Consider the following 13,038-nt stretch of genomic DNA (forward strand, 5'->3'; position numbering starts at 1 on the left):
ACGTTTTCCAGGTGGTTGCTAAGTTGTTGCTAAGTGGTTGCTAGGCAGTTGCTAACGTTTTCCAGGTGGTTGCTAAGGTGGTTGCTAAGCAGTTAATAGGTGGTTGCAAAGCCCTGGCTGGGGTGCCGGGGTGTCCAAACTTTTGACTGATAGCTGCTCCATACAGCAGCTCCTCCATACACTCACAGTACTGGAGGAGCAGGGGAGAGAAGGGGTTCCGTGCGCAGAGCTGCTCGTGTGCGAGATGGAACTCTGGGCCCCCCATTCATTTCTATGGGGAAACTTCGTACGATAATTGTACGAAAACCGTACGACATATCGTTTCGTAAAGCATATTTTCGGAAAGAACTCACTAAGTTCTATAGACCATCCGAATTTCGTCTTCGTACCTCAAAAATTGTGACGTTCACAGCCATTCAAAATTCTTCTAGTTCATTGTCTATGGAAAAAAGGGCGTACGTTTACGAAGTTTTTACGAAAACCGTACGATATATCGCTCCAAAAAGCACAAGCAACGTAATTCACTATAGGTCCCACGATCCCTGAAAGTTTCGTGATTCTACGTTAAAAGCCCTAGGAGGAGTAGCGTTTAACAAAAGTGAGGAAGAATAATAATAATAATAAGAAGATTACGAAGAACAGTAAGTTGGCTTTTCCAAGCCAACTTAACTAGAAAAGGTAAAGTTCGTGAACGAACTTTAAGTTGGCTTGGAAAAGAACGCTAATAACGTTAAAAAGTTAAAATGGTTGCTAAACGCTAAATGCCAAAAACACGGAAATCTAAAAATGTTTGGTTAAACGTTGAAATCTAAAAATGTTTGGTTAAACGCTGAAAACTAAAAATGTTTGGTTAAACCCTGAAATCTAAAAACATTTGGATAAATGCTAAAATCTTGAAAGTGGTTGCTAGGCAGTTGCTAACGTCTTACAGGTGGTTGCTAAGCTGTTGCTAAGCGGTTGCTAGTTATTTGCTAATGTATTACACATGGTTGCTAAGTGGTTGCAAGGCGGTTGCTAAACAGTTGCTTACGTTTTCCAGGTTGTGGCTAAAATGTAGCTAACTGGTTGCTAGGCAGTTGCTAAGTGGTTGCTAGGCAGTTGATAACGTTTTCCAGGTGGTTGCTAAGTGGTTCCTAGGCAGTTGCTAATGTTTTCCAAGTGGTTGCTAAGTGGTTGCTAGGCAGTTGCTAACATATTCCAGGTGGTTGCTAGGCAGTTGCTAAGTGGTTGCTAGGCAGTTGCTAACGTTTTCCAAGTGGTTGCTAGGCAGTTGCTAAGTGGTTGCTAGGCAGTTGCTAACGTTTTCCAGGTGGTTGCTAAGTGGTTGCTAGGCAGTTGCTAACATATTCCAGGTGGTTGCTAGGCAGTTGCTAAGTGGTTGCTAGGCAGTTGCTAACGTTTTCCAGGTGGTTGCTAAGTGGTTGCTAGGCAGTTGCTAACGTATTCCAGGTGGTTGCTAGGCAGTTGCTAAGTGGTTGCTAGGCAGTTGCTAACGTTTTCCAGGTGGTTGCTAAGTGGTTGGTAGGCAGTTGCTAACGTTTTCCAGGTGGTTGCTAAGTGGTTGCTAGGCAGTTGCTAACGTATTCCAGGTGGTTGCTAGGCAGTTGCTAAGTGGTTGCTAGGCAGTTGCTAACGTTTTCCAGGTGGTTGCTAGGCAGTTGCTAAGTGGTTGCTAGGCAGTTGCTAACATTTTCCAGGTGGTTGCTAGGCAGTTGCTAAGTGGTTGCTAGGCAGTTGCTAACATTTTCCAAGTGGTTGCTAGGCAGTTGCTAACGTTTTCCAGGTGGTTGCTAAGGTGTTGCTAAGTGGTTGCTAGGCAGTTGCTAACGTTTTCCAGGTGGTTGCTAAGCAGTTAATAGGTGGTTGCTAAAACCTGGCTGGGGTGCCGGGGTGTCCAAACTTTTGACTGATAGCTGCTCCATACAGCAGCTCCTCCATACACTCACAGTACTGGAGGAGCAGGGGAGAGAAGGGGTTCCGTGCGCAGAGCTGCTCGTGTGTGAGATGGAACTCTGGGCCCCCCATTCATTTCTATGGGAAAACTTCGTACGACAATTGTACGAAAACCGTACGACGTATCGTCGAAACGTTAAAATTTTCGGAAAGAACTCGGTAAGTTCTATAGACCGTCCGATTTTTGTCTTTGTATGTCAAAAATTGTTACCTACACAAACGTTCAAAGTTGTCCCCCATTCATTTCCTATGGGAAAAAAAAGCGTACGTTTACGAAGTTTTTACGAAAACCGTACGATGTATCGCTTAAAAAAGCACAAGCAACCTATTCGGGTATAGGTCCTACGATACTGCAAAGTTTCGTGGTTCTACGTCAAAAGCCCTAGGAGGAGATAGTGATTAAATTTTGAGCGCGGAATAATAATAATAATAACTAGAAAAGGTAAAGTTCGTGAACGAACTTTAAGTTGGCTTGGAAAAGAACGCTAATAACGTTAAAAAGTTAAAATGGTTGCTAAGCTTTTTCTGTCTGAAGAGTGTGAAGAGTCATTGATATGCTGTTAACGCTAAATGCTAAAAACGCTGACATCTAAAAACATTTGGTTAAACGCTGAAATCTAAAAACATTTGGTTAAACGCTGAAATCTAAAAATGTTTGATTAAACGCTGAAATCTAAAAACGTTTGGTTTAACGATGAAATCTAAAAACATTTGGTTAAACGCTGAAATCTAAAAACGTTTGATTAAACGCTGACATCTAAAAACGTTTGGTTAAACGCTGAAATCTAAAAACATTTGGTTAAACGCTGACATCTAAAAACGTTTGGTTAAACGCTGAAATCTAAAAACGCTTGTTTAAATGCTGAAATCGTAAAACTTTTGGTTAAACTTTTGATTGCTAATGTGTTGCTAGGCGGTTGCTATCATTTCTGAAAAGGTTGCTAAGCTGTTGCTAGGCAATTGCTAATGTTTTCCAGGTGGTTGCTAAGCCGTTGCTAACTGGTTGCTAGGCAATTGCTAACATATAACAGGTGGTTGCTAAGGTGTTGCTAGGTGGTTGCTAGGGTGTTGCTAGGTTGTTGCTATCATTTCTAAAGTGGTTGCTAAGTGGTTGCTAGGCAGTTGCTATCGTTTTCCTAGTGGTTGTTAAGGTGTTGCTAAGTGGTTGCTAGGCAGTTGCTATCATTTCTAAAGTGGTTGCTAAGTGGTTGCTAGGCAGTTGCTATCGTTTTCCTAGTGGTTGTTAAGGTGTTGCTAAGTGGTTGCTAGGCAGTTGCTATCATTTCTAAAGTGGTTGCTAGGCAGTTGCTAACGTTTTCCCAATGGTTGTTAAGGTGTTGCTAAGTGGTTGCTAGGCAGTTGCTTTCGTTTCTAAAGTGGTTGCTAAGTGGTTGCTAGGCAGTTGCTAACGTTTTCCAGGTGGTTGCTAAGTGGTTGCTAGGCAGTTGCTAACGTTTTCCAGGTGGTTGCTAGGCAGTTGCTAAGTGGTTGCTAGGCAGTTGCTAACGTTTTCCAAGTGGTTGCTAGGCAGTTGCTAAGTGGTTGCTAGGCAGTTGCTAACATTTTCCAGGTGGTTGCTAAGTGGTTGCTAGGTAGTTGCTAACATATTCCAGGTGGTTGCTAGGCAGCTGCTAAGTGGTTGCTAGGCAGTTGCTAACGTTTTCCAGGTGGTTACTAAGTGGTTGCTAGGCAGTTGCTAACGTTTTCCAGGTGGTTGCTAGGCAGTTGCTAAGTGGTTGCTAGGCAGTTGCTAACGTTTTCCAAGTGGTTGCTAGGCAGTTGCTAAGTGGTTGCTAGGCAGTTGCTAACGTTTTCCAGGTGGTTGCTAAGTGGTTGCTAGGCAGTTGCTAACGTTTTCCAGGTGGTTGCTAGGCAGTTGCTAAGTTGTTGCTAGGCAGTTGCTAACGTTTTCCAGGTGGTTGCTAAGTGGTTGCTAGGCAGTTGCTAACGTATTCCAGGTGGTTGCTAGGTAGTTGCTAAGTGGTTGCTAGGCAGTTGCTAACGTTTTCCAGGTGGTTGCTCAGTGGTTGCTAGGCAGTTGCTAACGTTTTCCAGGTGGTTGCTAAGTGGTTGCTATTCAGTTGCTAACGTATTCCAGGTGGTTGCTAGGCAGTTGCTAAGTGGTTGCTAGGCAGTTGCTAACGTTTTCCAAGTGGTTGCTAGGCAGTTGCTAAGTGGTTGCTAGGCAGTTGCTAACGTTTTCCAGGTGGTTGCTAAGTGGTTGCTAGGCAGTTGCTAACGTTTTCCAGGTGGTTGCTAGGCAGTTGCTAAGCGGTTGCTAGGCAGTTGCTAACGTTTTCCAAGTGGTTGCTAGGCAGTTGCTAAGTGGTTGCTAGGCAGTTGCTAACGTTTTCCAGGTGGTTGCTAAGTGGTTGCTAGGCAGTTGCTAACATTTTCCAGGTGGTTGCTAGGCAGTTGCTAAGTTGTTGCTAGGCAGTTGCTAACGTTTTCCAGGTGGTTGCTAAGTGGTTGCTAGGCAGTTGCTAACGTATTCCAGGTGGTTGCTAGGCAGTTGCTAAGTGGTTGCTAGGCAGTTGCTAACGTTTTCCAGGTGGTTGCTCAGTGGTTGCTAGGCAGTTGCTAACATTTTCCAGGTGGTTGCCAAGGTGTTGCTAAGTGGTTGCTAGGCAGTTGCTAACGTTTTCCAGGTGGTTGCTAAGGTGGTTGCTAAGCAGTTATTAGGTGGTTGCTAAGCCCTGGCTGGGGTGCCGGGGTGTCCAAACTTTTGACTGATAGCTGCTCCATACAGCAGCTCCTCCATACACTCACAGTACTGGAGGAGCAGGGGAGAGAAGGGGTTCCGTGCGCAGAGCTGCTCGTGTGTGAGATGGAACTCTGGGCCCCCCATTCATTTCTATGGGAAAACTTCGTACGAGATTTGTACGAAAACCGTACGACGTATCGTCGAAACGTTAAAATTTTCGGAAAGAACGCGGTAAGTTCTATAGACCGTCCGATTTTTGTCTTTGTATGTCAAAAATTGTTACCTACACAGTCGTTCAAAGTTGTCCCCCATTCATTTCCTATGGGAAAAAAAAGCGTACGTTTACGAAGTTTTTACGAAAACCGTACGATGTATCGCTTAAAAAAGCACAAGCAACCTATTCGGGTATAGGTCCTACGATACTGCAAAATTTCGTGGTTCTACGTCAAAAGCCCTAGGAGGAGATAGTGATTAAATTTTGAGCGCGGAATAATAATAATAACTAGAAAAGGCAAAGTTCGTGAACGAACTTTAAGTTGGCTTGGAAAAGAACGCTAATAACGTTAAAAAGTTAAAATGGTTGCTAAGCTTTTTCCGTCTGAAGAGTGTGAAGAGTCATTGATTTGCTGTTAACGCTAAATACTAAAAACGCTGAAATCTAAAAACATTTGGTTAAACGCTGAAATCTAAAAATGTTTGATTAAACGCTGAAATCTAAAAACATTTGGTGAAACGCTGCAATCTAAAAACATTTGGTTAAACGCTGAAATCTAAAAACATTTGGTTAAATGCTGAAATCTAAAAACGTTTGATTAAACGCTGAAATCTAAAAACGTTTGGTTAAACGCTGAAATCTAAAAACACTTGTTTAAATGCTGAAATCGTAAAACTTTTGGTTAAACTTTTGATTGCTAATGTGTTGCTAGGCGGTTGCTATTATTTCTGAAAAGGTTGCTAAGCTGTTGCTAGGCAATTGCTAATGTTTTCCAGGTGGTTGCTAAGCTGTTGCTAACTGGTTGCTAGGCAATTGCTAACATATAACAGGTGGTTGCTAGGCAGTTGCTAAGTGGTTGCTAGGCAGTTGCTAACGTTTTCCAAGTGGTTGCTAGGCAGTTGCTTAGTGGTTGCTAGGCAGTTGCTAACGTTTTCCAGGTGGTTGCTAAGTGGTTGCTAGGCAGTTGCTAACATATTCCAGGTGGTTGCTAGGCAGTTGCTAAGTGGTTGCTAGGCAGTTGCTAACGTTTTCCAGGTGGTTGCTAAGTGGTTGCTAGGCAGTTGCTAACGTATTCCAGGTGGTTGCTAGGCAGTTGCTAAGTGGTTGCTAGGCAGTTGCTAACGTTTTCCAGGTGGTTGCTAAGTGGTTGGTAGGCAGTTGCTAACGTTTTCCAGGTGGTTGCTAAGTGGTTGCTAGGCAGTTGCTAACGTTTTCCAGGTGGTTGCTAGGCAGTTGCTAAGTGGTTGCTAGGCAGTTGCTAATGTTTTCCAAGTGGTTGCCAGGCAGTTGCTAAGTGGTTGCTAGGCAGTTGCTAACATTTTCCAGGTGGTTGCTAAGTGGTTGCTAGGTAGTTGCTAACATATTCCAGGTGGTTGCTAGGCAGCTGCTAAGTGGTTGATAGGCAGTTGCTAACGTTTTCCAGGTGGATGCTAAGTGGTTGCTAGGCAGTTGCTAACGTTTTTCAGGTGGTTGCTAGGCAGTTGCTAAGTGGTTGCTAGGCAGTTGCTAACGTTTTCCAGGTGGTTGCTAAGTGGTTGCTAGGCAGTTGCTAACGTTTTCCAGGTGGTTGCTAGGCAGTTGCTCAGTTGTTGCTAGGCAGTTGCTAACGTTTTCCAGGTGGTTGCTAAGTGGTTGCTAGGCAGTTGCTAACGTATTCCAGGTGGTTGCTAGGCAGTTGCTAAGTGGTTGCTAGGCAGTTGCTAACATTTTCCAGGTGGTTGCTAAGTGGTTGCTAGGTAGTTGCTAACATATTCCAGGTGGTTGCTAGGCAGCTGCTAAGTGGTTGCTAGGCAGTTGCTAACGTTTTCCAGGAGGTTGCTAAGTGGTTGCTAGGCAGTTGCTAACGTTTTCCAGGTGGTTGCTAAGTGGTTGCTAGGCAGTTGCTAACGTTTTCCAGGTGGTTGCTAAGGTGTTGCTAAGTGGTTGCTAGGCAGTTGCTAACGTTTTCCAGGTGGTTGCTAAGCAGTTAATAGGTGGTTGCTAAAACCTGGCTGGGGTGCCGGGGTGTCCAAACTTTTGACTGATAGCTGCTCCATACAGCAGCTCCTCCATACACTCACAGTACTGGAGGAGCAGGGGAGAGAAGGGGTTCCGTGCGCAGAGCTGCTCGTGTGTGAGATGGAACTCTGGGCCCCCCATTCATTTCTATGGGAAAACTTCGTACGACAATTGTACGAAAACCGTACGTCGTATCACTTCGCAACCTACTATTAGTTTAAAGATCTCGATAAGATCTATAAGCTCGCCGAATTTGGTGTTCGTATCTCAAAAATTGTGGCAGTTACGGACGTTTAAAATTTGGCCCCATTCATTCCTATGGGAAAAAAATGCGTACGTTTACGAAGTTTTTACGAAAACCGTACGATGTATCGCTTAAAAAAGCACAAGCAACCTATTCGGGTATAGGTCCTACGATACTGCAAAATTTCGTGGTTCTACGTCAAAAGCCCTAGGAGGAGATAGTGATTAAATTTTGCGAATAGAATAATAATAATAATAATAAGTAGAATAAGATTACGAAGAACAGTAAGTTGGCTTTTCCAAGCCAACTTAATAATAAGATTACGAAGAACAGTAAGTTGGCTTTTCCAAGCCAACTTAATAAGAAGAAGATTACGAAGAACAGTAAGTTGGCTTTTCCAAGCCAACTTAACTAGAAAAGGCAAAGTTCGTGAACGAACTTTAAGTTGGCTTGGAAAAGAGCGCTAATAACGTTGAAAAGTTAAAATGGTTGACAGAAACTTAAAAAGCTGTTTCTGTCTGAAGAGTGTGAAGAGTCGTTGCTATGCTGTTAACTTTTGGCTAAAAGCTAAATACCAAAAACGCTGTAATCTAAAAACGTTTGGTTAAACGCTTAAATCTAAAAACATTTGGTTAAACGCTGAAATCTAAAAACCTTTGGTTAATTGCTTACATCTAGAAATGTTTTGTAAGATGCTGAAATCCAAAAACTTTTGGTTAAACACTGAAATCTTAAAACGTTTGTTTAACAGCTGAAATCTAAAAACTTTTGGTTAAACGCTGAAATCTTAAAACGTTTGTTTTCATGTTGAAATCTCGAAACTTTTGGTTAAATGCTGAAATCTAAAAACTTTTGGTTAAATGTTGAAATCTAAAAAATTTTGGTTAAGTGCTGAAATCTAAAACTTTTGGTTACATGCTGAAATCTAAAAACTTTCCAGGTGGTTGCTAAGGTGTTGCTATAGTATCTGGGGTGGTTGCTGAGGTGTTGCTAGGTGGTTGCTAAGGTGTTGCTATGGTATCCAGGGTGGTTGCTAAGGAGTTGCTAGGTGGTTGCTAAGGTGTTGCTATGGTATCCAGGGTGGTTGCTAAGGTGTTGCTATGGTATCCAGGGTGGTTGCTAAGGTGTTGCTAGGCAGTTGCTAAGTGGTTGCTAGGCAGTTGCTAACGTTTTCCAAGTGGTTGCTAGGCAGTTGCTAAGTGGTTGCTAGGCAGTTGCTAACATTTTCCAGGTGGTTGCTAAGTGGTTGCTAGGTAGTTGCTAACATATTCCAGGTGGTTGCTAGGCAGCTGCTAAGTGGTTGCTAGGCAGTTGCTAACGTTTTCCAGGTGGTTGCTAAGTGGTTGCTAGGCAGTTGCTAACGTTTTCCAGGTGGTTGCTAGGCAGTTGCTAAGTGGTTGCTAGGCAGTTGCTAAGTGGTTGCTAGGCAGTTGCTAACGTTTTCCAAGTGGTTGCTAGGCAGTTGCTAAGTGGTTGCTAGGCAGTTGCTAACGTTTTCCAGGTGGTTGCTAAGTGGTTGCTAACTGGTTGCTAGGCAGTTGCTATCATTTCTAAAGTGGTTGCTAAGTGGTTACTAGGCAGTTGCTAACGTTTTCCTAGTGGTTGCTAAGTGGTTGCTAGGTAGTTGCTAACATATTCCAGGTGGTTGCTAGGCAGCTGCTAAGTGGTTGCTAGGCAGTTGCTAACGTTTTCCAGGTGGTTGCTAAGTGGTTGCTTGGCAATTGCTAACGTTTTCCAGGTGGTTGCTAGGCAGTTGCTAAGTGGTTGCTAGGCAGTTGCTAACGTTTTCCAAGTGGTTGCTAGGCAGTTGCTAAGTGGTTGCTAGGCAGTTGCTAACGTTTTCCAGGTGGTTGCTAAGTGGTTGCTAGGCAGTTGCTAACGTTTTCCAGGTGGTTGTTAGGCAGTTGCTAAGTGGTTGCTAGGCAGTTGCTAACGTTTTCCAGGTGGTTGCTCAGTGGTTGCTAGGCAGTTGCTAACGTTTTCCAGGTGGTTGCTAAGTGGTTGCTAGGCAGTTGCTAACCTATTCCAGGTGGTTGCTAGGCAGTTGCTAAGTGGTTGCTAGGCAGTTGCTAACGTTTTCCAAGTGGTTGCTAGGCAGTTGCTAAGTGGTTGCTAGGCAGTTGCTAACGTTTTCCAGGTGGTTGCTAAGTGGTTGCTAGGCAGTTGCTAACGTTTTCCAGGTGGTTGCTAGGCAGTTGCTAAGTGGTTGCTAGGCAGTTGCTAACGTTTTCCAAGTGGTTGCTAGGCAGTTGCTAAGTGGTTGCTAGGCAGTTGCTAACGTTTTCCAGGTGGTTGCTAAGTGGTTGCTAGGCAGTTGCTAACGTTTTCCAGGTGGTTGCTCAGTGGTTGCTAGGCAGTTGCTAACATTTTCCAGGTGGTTGCTAAGTGGTTGCTAGGCAGTTGCTAACGTATTCCAGGTGGTTGCTAGGCAGTTGCTAAGTGGTTGCTAGGCAGTTGCTAACGTTTTCCAGGTGGTTGCTCAGTGGTTGCTAGGCAGTTGCTAACATTTTCCAGGTGGTTGCTAAGTGGTTGCTAGGCAGTTGCTAACGTATTCCAGGTGGTTGCTAGGCAGTTGCTAACGTTTTCCAAGTGGTTGCTAGGCAGTTGCTAAGTGGTTGCTAGGCAGTTGCTAACGTTTTCCAGGTGGTTGCTAAGGTGTTGCTAAGTGGTTGCTAGGCAGTTGCTAACGTTTTCCAGGTGGTTGCTAAGGTGGTTGCTAAGCAGTTATTAGGTGGTTGCTAAGCCCTGGCTGGGGTGCCGGGGTGTCCAAACTTTTGACTGATAGCTGCTCCATACAGCAGGTGGTTGCTAAGTGGTTGCTAGGTAGTTGCTAACATATTCCAGGTGGTTGCTAGGCAGCTGCTAAGTGGTTGCTAGGCAGTTGCTAACGTTTTCCAGGTGGTTGCTAAGTGGTTGCTAGGCAGTTGCTAACGTTTTCCAGGTGGTTGCTAGGCAGTTGCTAAGTGGTTGCTAGGCAGTTGCTAAGTGGTTGCTAGGCAGTTGCTAACGTTTTCCAAGTGGTTGCTAGGCAGTTGCTAAGTGGTTGCTAGGCAGTTGCTAACGTTTTCCAGGTGGTTGCTAAGTGGTTGCTAACTGGTTGCTAGGCAGTTGCTATCATTTCTAAAGTGGTTGCTAAGTGGTTGCTAGGCAGTTGCTAACGTTTTCCTAGTGGTTGCTAAGTGGTTGCTAGGTAGTTGCTAACATATTCCAGGTGGTTGCTAGGCAGCTGCTAAGTGGTTGCTAGGCAGTTGCTAACGTTTTCCAGGTGGTTGCTAAGTGGTTGCTTGGCAATTGCTAACGTTTTCCAGGTGGTTGCTAGGCAGTTGCTAAGTGGTTGCTAGGCAGTTGCTAACGTTTTCCAAGTGGTTGCTAGGCAGTTGCTAAGTGGTTGCTAGGCAGTTGCTAACGTTTTCCAGGTGGTTGCTAAGTGGTTGCTAGGCAGTTGCTAACGTTTTCCAGGTGGTTGTTAGGCAGTTGCTCAGTGGTTGCTAGGCAGTTGCTAACGTTTTCCAGGTGGTTGCTAAGTGGTTGCTAGGCAGTTGCTAACCTATTCCAGGTGGTTGCTAGGCAGTTGCTAAGTGGTTGCTAGGCAGTTGCTAACGTTTTCCAAGTGGTTGCTAGGCAGTTGCTAAGTGGTTGCTAGGCAGTTGCTAACGTTTTCCAGGTGGTTGCTAAGTGGTTGCTAGGCAGTTGCTAACGTTTTCCAGGTGGTTGCTAGGCAGTTGCTAAGTGGTTGCTAGGCAGTTGCTAACGTTTTCCAAGTGGTTGCTAGGCAGTTGCTAAGTGGTTGCTAGGCAGTTGCTAACGTTTTCCAGGTGGTTGCTAAGTGGTTGCTAGGCAGTTGCTAACATTTTCCAGGTGGTTGCTAGGCAGTTGCTAAGTTGTTGCTAGGCAGTTGCTAACGTTTTCCAGGTGGTTGCTAAGTGGTTGCTAGGCAGTTGCTAAGTGGTTGCTAGGCAGTTGCTAACGTTTTCCAGGTGGTTGCTCAGTGGTTGCTAGGCAGTTGCTAACATTTTCCAGGTGGTTGCTAAGTGGTTGCTAGGCAGTTGCTAACGTATTCCAGGTGGTTGCTAGGCAGTTGCTAACGTTTTCCAAGTGGTTGCTAGGCAGTTGCTAAGTGGTTGCTAGGCAGTTGCTAACGTTTTCCAGGTGGTTGCTAAGGTGTTGCTAAGTGGTTGCTAGGCAGTTGCTAACGTTTTCCAGGTGGTTGCTAAGGTGGTTGCTAAGCAGTTATTAGGTGGTTGCTAAGCCCTGGCTGGGGTGCCGGGGTGTCCAAACTTTTGACTGATAGCTGCTCCATACAGCAGCTCCTCCATACACTCACAGTACTGGAGGAGCAGGGGAGAGAAGGGGTTCCGTGCGCAGAGCTGCTCGTGTGTGAGATGGAACTCTGGGCCCCCCATTCATTTCTATGGGAAAACTTCGTACGACATTTGTACGAAAACCGTACGACGTATCGTCGAAACGTTAAAATTTTCGGAAAGAACGCGGTAAGTTCTATAGACCGTCCGATTTTTGTCTTTGTATGTCAAAAATTGTTACCTACACAAACGTTCAAAGTTGTCCCCCATTCATTTCCTATGGGAAAAAAAAGCGTACGTTTACGAAGTTTTTACGAAAACCGTACGATGTATCGCTTAAAAAAGCACAAGCAACCTAATCGGGTATAGGTCCTACGATACTGCAAAATTTCGTGATTCTACGTCAAAAGCCCTAGGAGGAGATGCGTATAGAAATTTGAGCGCGGAATAATAATAATAACTAGAAAAGGTAAAGTTCGTGAACGAACTTTAAGTTGGCTTGGAAAAGAACGCTAATAACGTTAAAAAGTTAAAATGGTTGCTAAACGCTAAATGCCAAAAACACAGAAATCTAAAAATGTTTGGTTAAACGTTGAAAACTAAAAATGTTTGGTTAAACTCTGAAAACTAAAAATGTTTGGTTAAACCCTGAAATCTAAAAACATTTGGATAAATGCTAAAATCTTGAAAGTGGTTGCTAGGCAGTTGCTAACGTCTTACAGGTGGTTGCTAAGCGGTTGCTAGTTATTTGCTAATGTATTACACATGGTTGCTAAGTGGTTGCAAGGCGGTTGCTAAACAGTTGCTTACGTTTTCCAGGTGGTGGATAAAATGTAGCTAACTGGTTGCTAGGCAGTTGCTAAGTGGTTGCTAGGCAGTTGCTAACGTTTTCCAGGTGGTTGCTAAGTGGTTCCTAGGCAGTTGCTAATGTTTTCCAGGTGGTTGCTAAGTGGTTGCTAGGCAGTTGCTAACGTTTTCCAGGTGGTTGCTAGGCAGTTGCTAAGTGGTTGCTAGGCAGTTGCTAACGTTTTCCAAGTGGTTGCTAGGCAGTTGCTTAGTGGTTGCTAGGCAGTTGCTAACGTTTTCCAGGTGGTTGCTAAGTGGTTGCTAGGCAGTTGCTAACATATTCCAGGTGGTTGCTAGGCAGTTGCTAAGTGGTTGCTAGGCAGTTGCTAACGTTTTCCAGGTGGTTGCTAAGTGGTTGCTAGGCAGTTGCTAACGTATTCCAGGTGGTTGCTAGGCAGTTGCTAAGTGGTTGCTAGGCAGTTGCTAACGTTTTCCAGGTGGTTGCTAAGTGGTTGGTAGGCAGTTGCTAACGTTTTCCAGGTGGTTGCTAAGTGGATGCTAGGCAGTTGCTAACGTTTTCCAGGTGGTTGCTAGGCAGTTGCTAAGTGGTTGCTAGGCAGTTGCTAACGTTTTCCAAGTGGTTGCTAGGCAGTTGCTAAGTGGTTGCTAGGCAGTTGCTAACATTTTCCAGGTGGTTGCTAAGTGGTTGCTAGGTAGTTGCTAACATATTCCAGGTGGTTGCTAGGCAGCTGCTAAGTGGTTGCTAGGCAGTTGCTAACGTTTTCCAGGTGGTTGCTAAGTGGTTGCTAGGCAGTTGCTAACGTTTTCCAGGTGGTTG

At 44.5% G+C, this 13,038-nt stretch overlaps 1 long non-coding RNA gene across 2 annotated transcripts in view; it reads left to right on the forward strand.

Moving 5' to 3' along the window:
- Positions 1–13,038, forward strand: part of LOC125782258 (uncharacterized) — a 39,424-nt gene that overhangs the window by 2,458 nt on the left and 23,928 nt on the right. Inside the window, exon 1 of one of the 2 annotated variants that reach the window (XR_007424874.1) lies at positions 11,634–11,883. The exons of the other annotated variant lie outside the window; for it this stretch is intronic. This is a non-coding gene — a long non-coding RNA (uncharacterized LOC125782258). Of the gene's footprint in view, positions 1–11,633; positions 11,884–13,038 lie in introns of those variants that run through there. 2 annotated transcript variants of the gene reach the window in all.

Source organism: Astyanax mexicanus, chromosome 16 (genome assembly GCF_023375975.1).
Source record: "Astyanax mexicanus isolate ESR-SI-001 chromosome 16, AstMex3_surface, whole genome shotgun sequence".
In the NCBI taxonomy this organism is placed as follows: Eukaryota; Metazoa; Chordata; class Actinopteri; order Characiformes; family Acestrorhamphidae; genus Astyanax; species Astyanax mexicanus.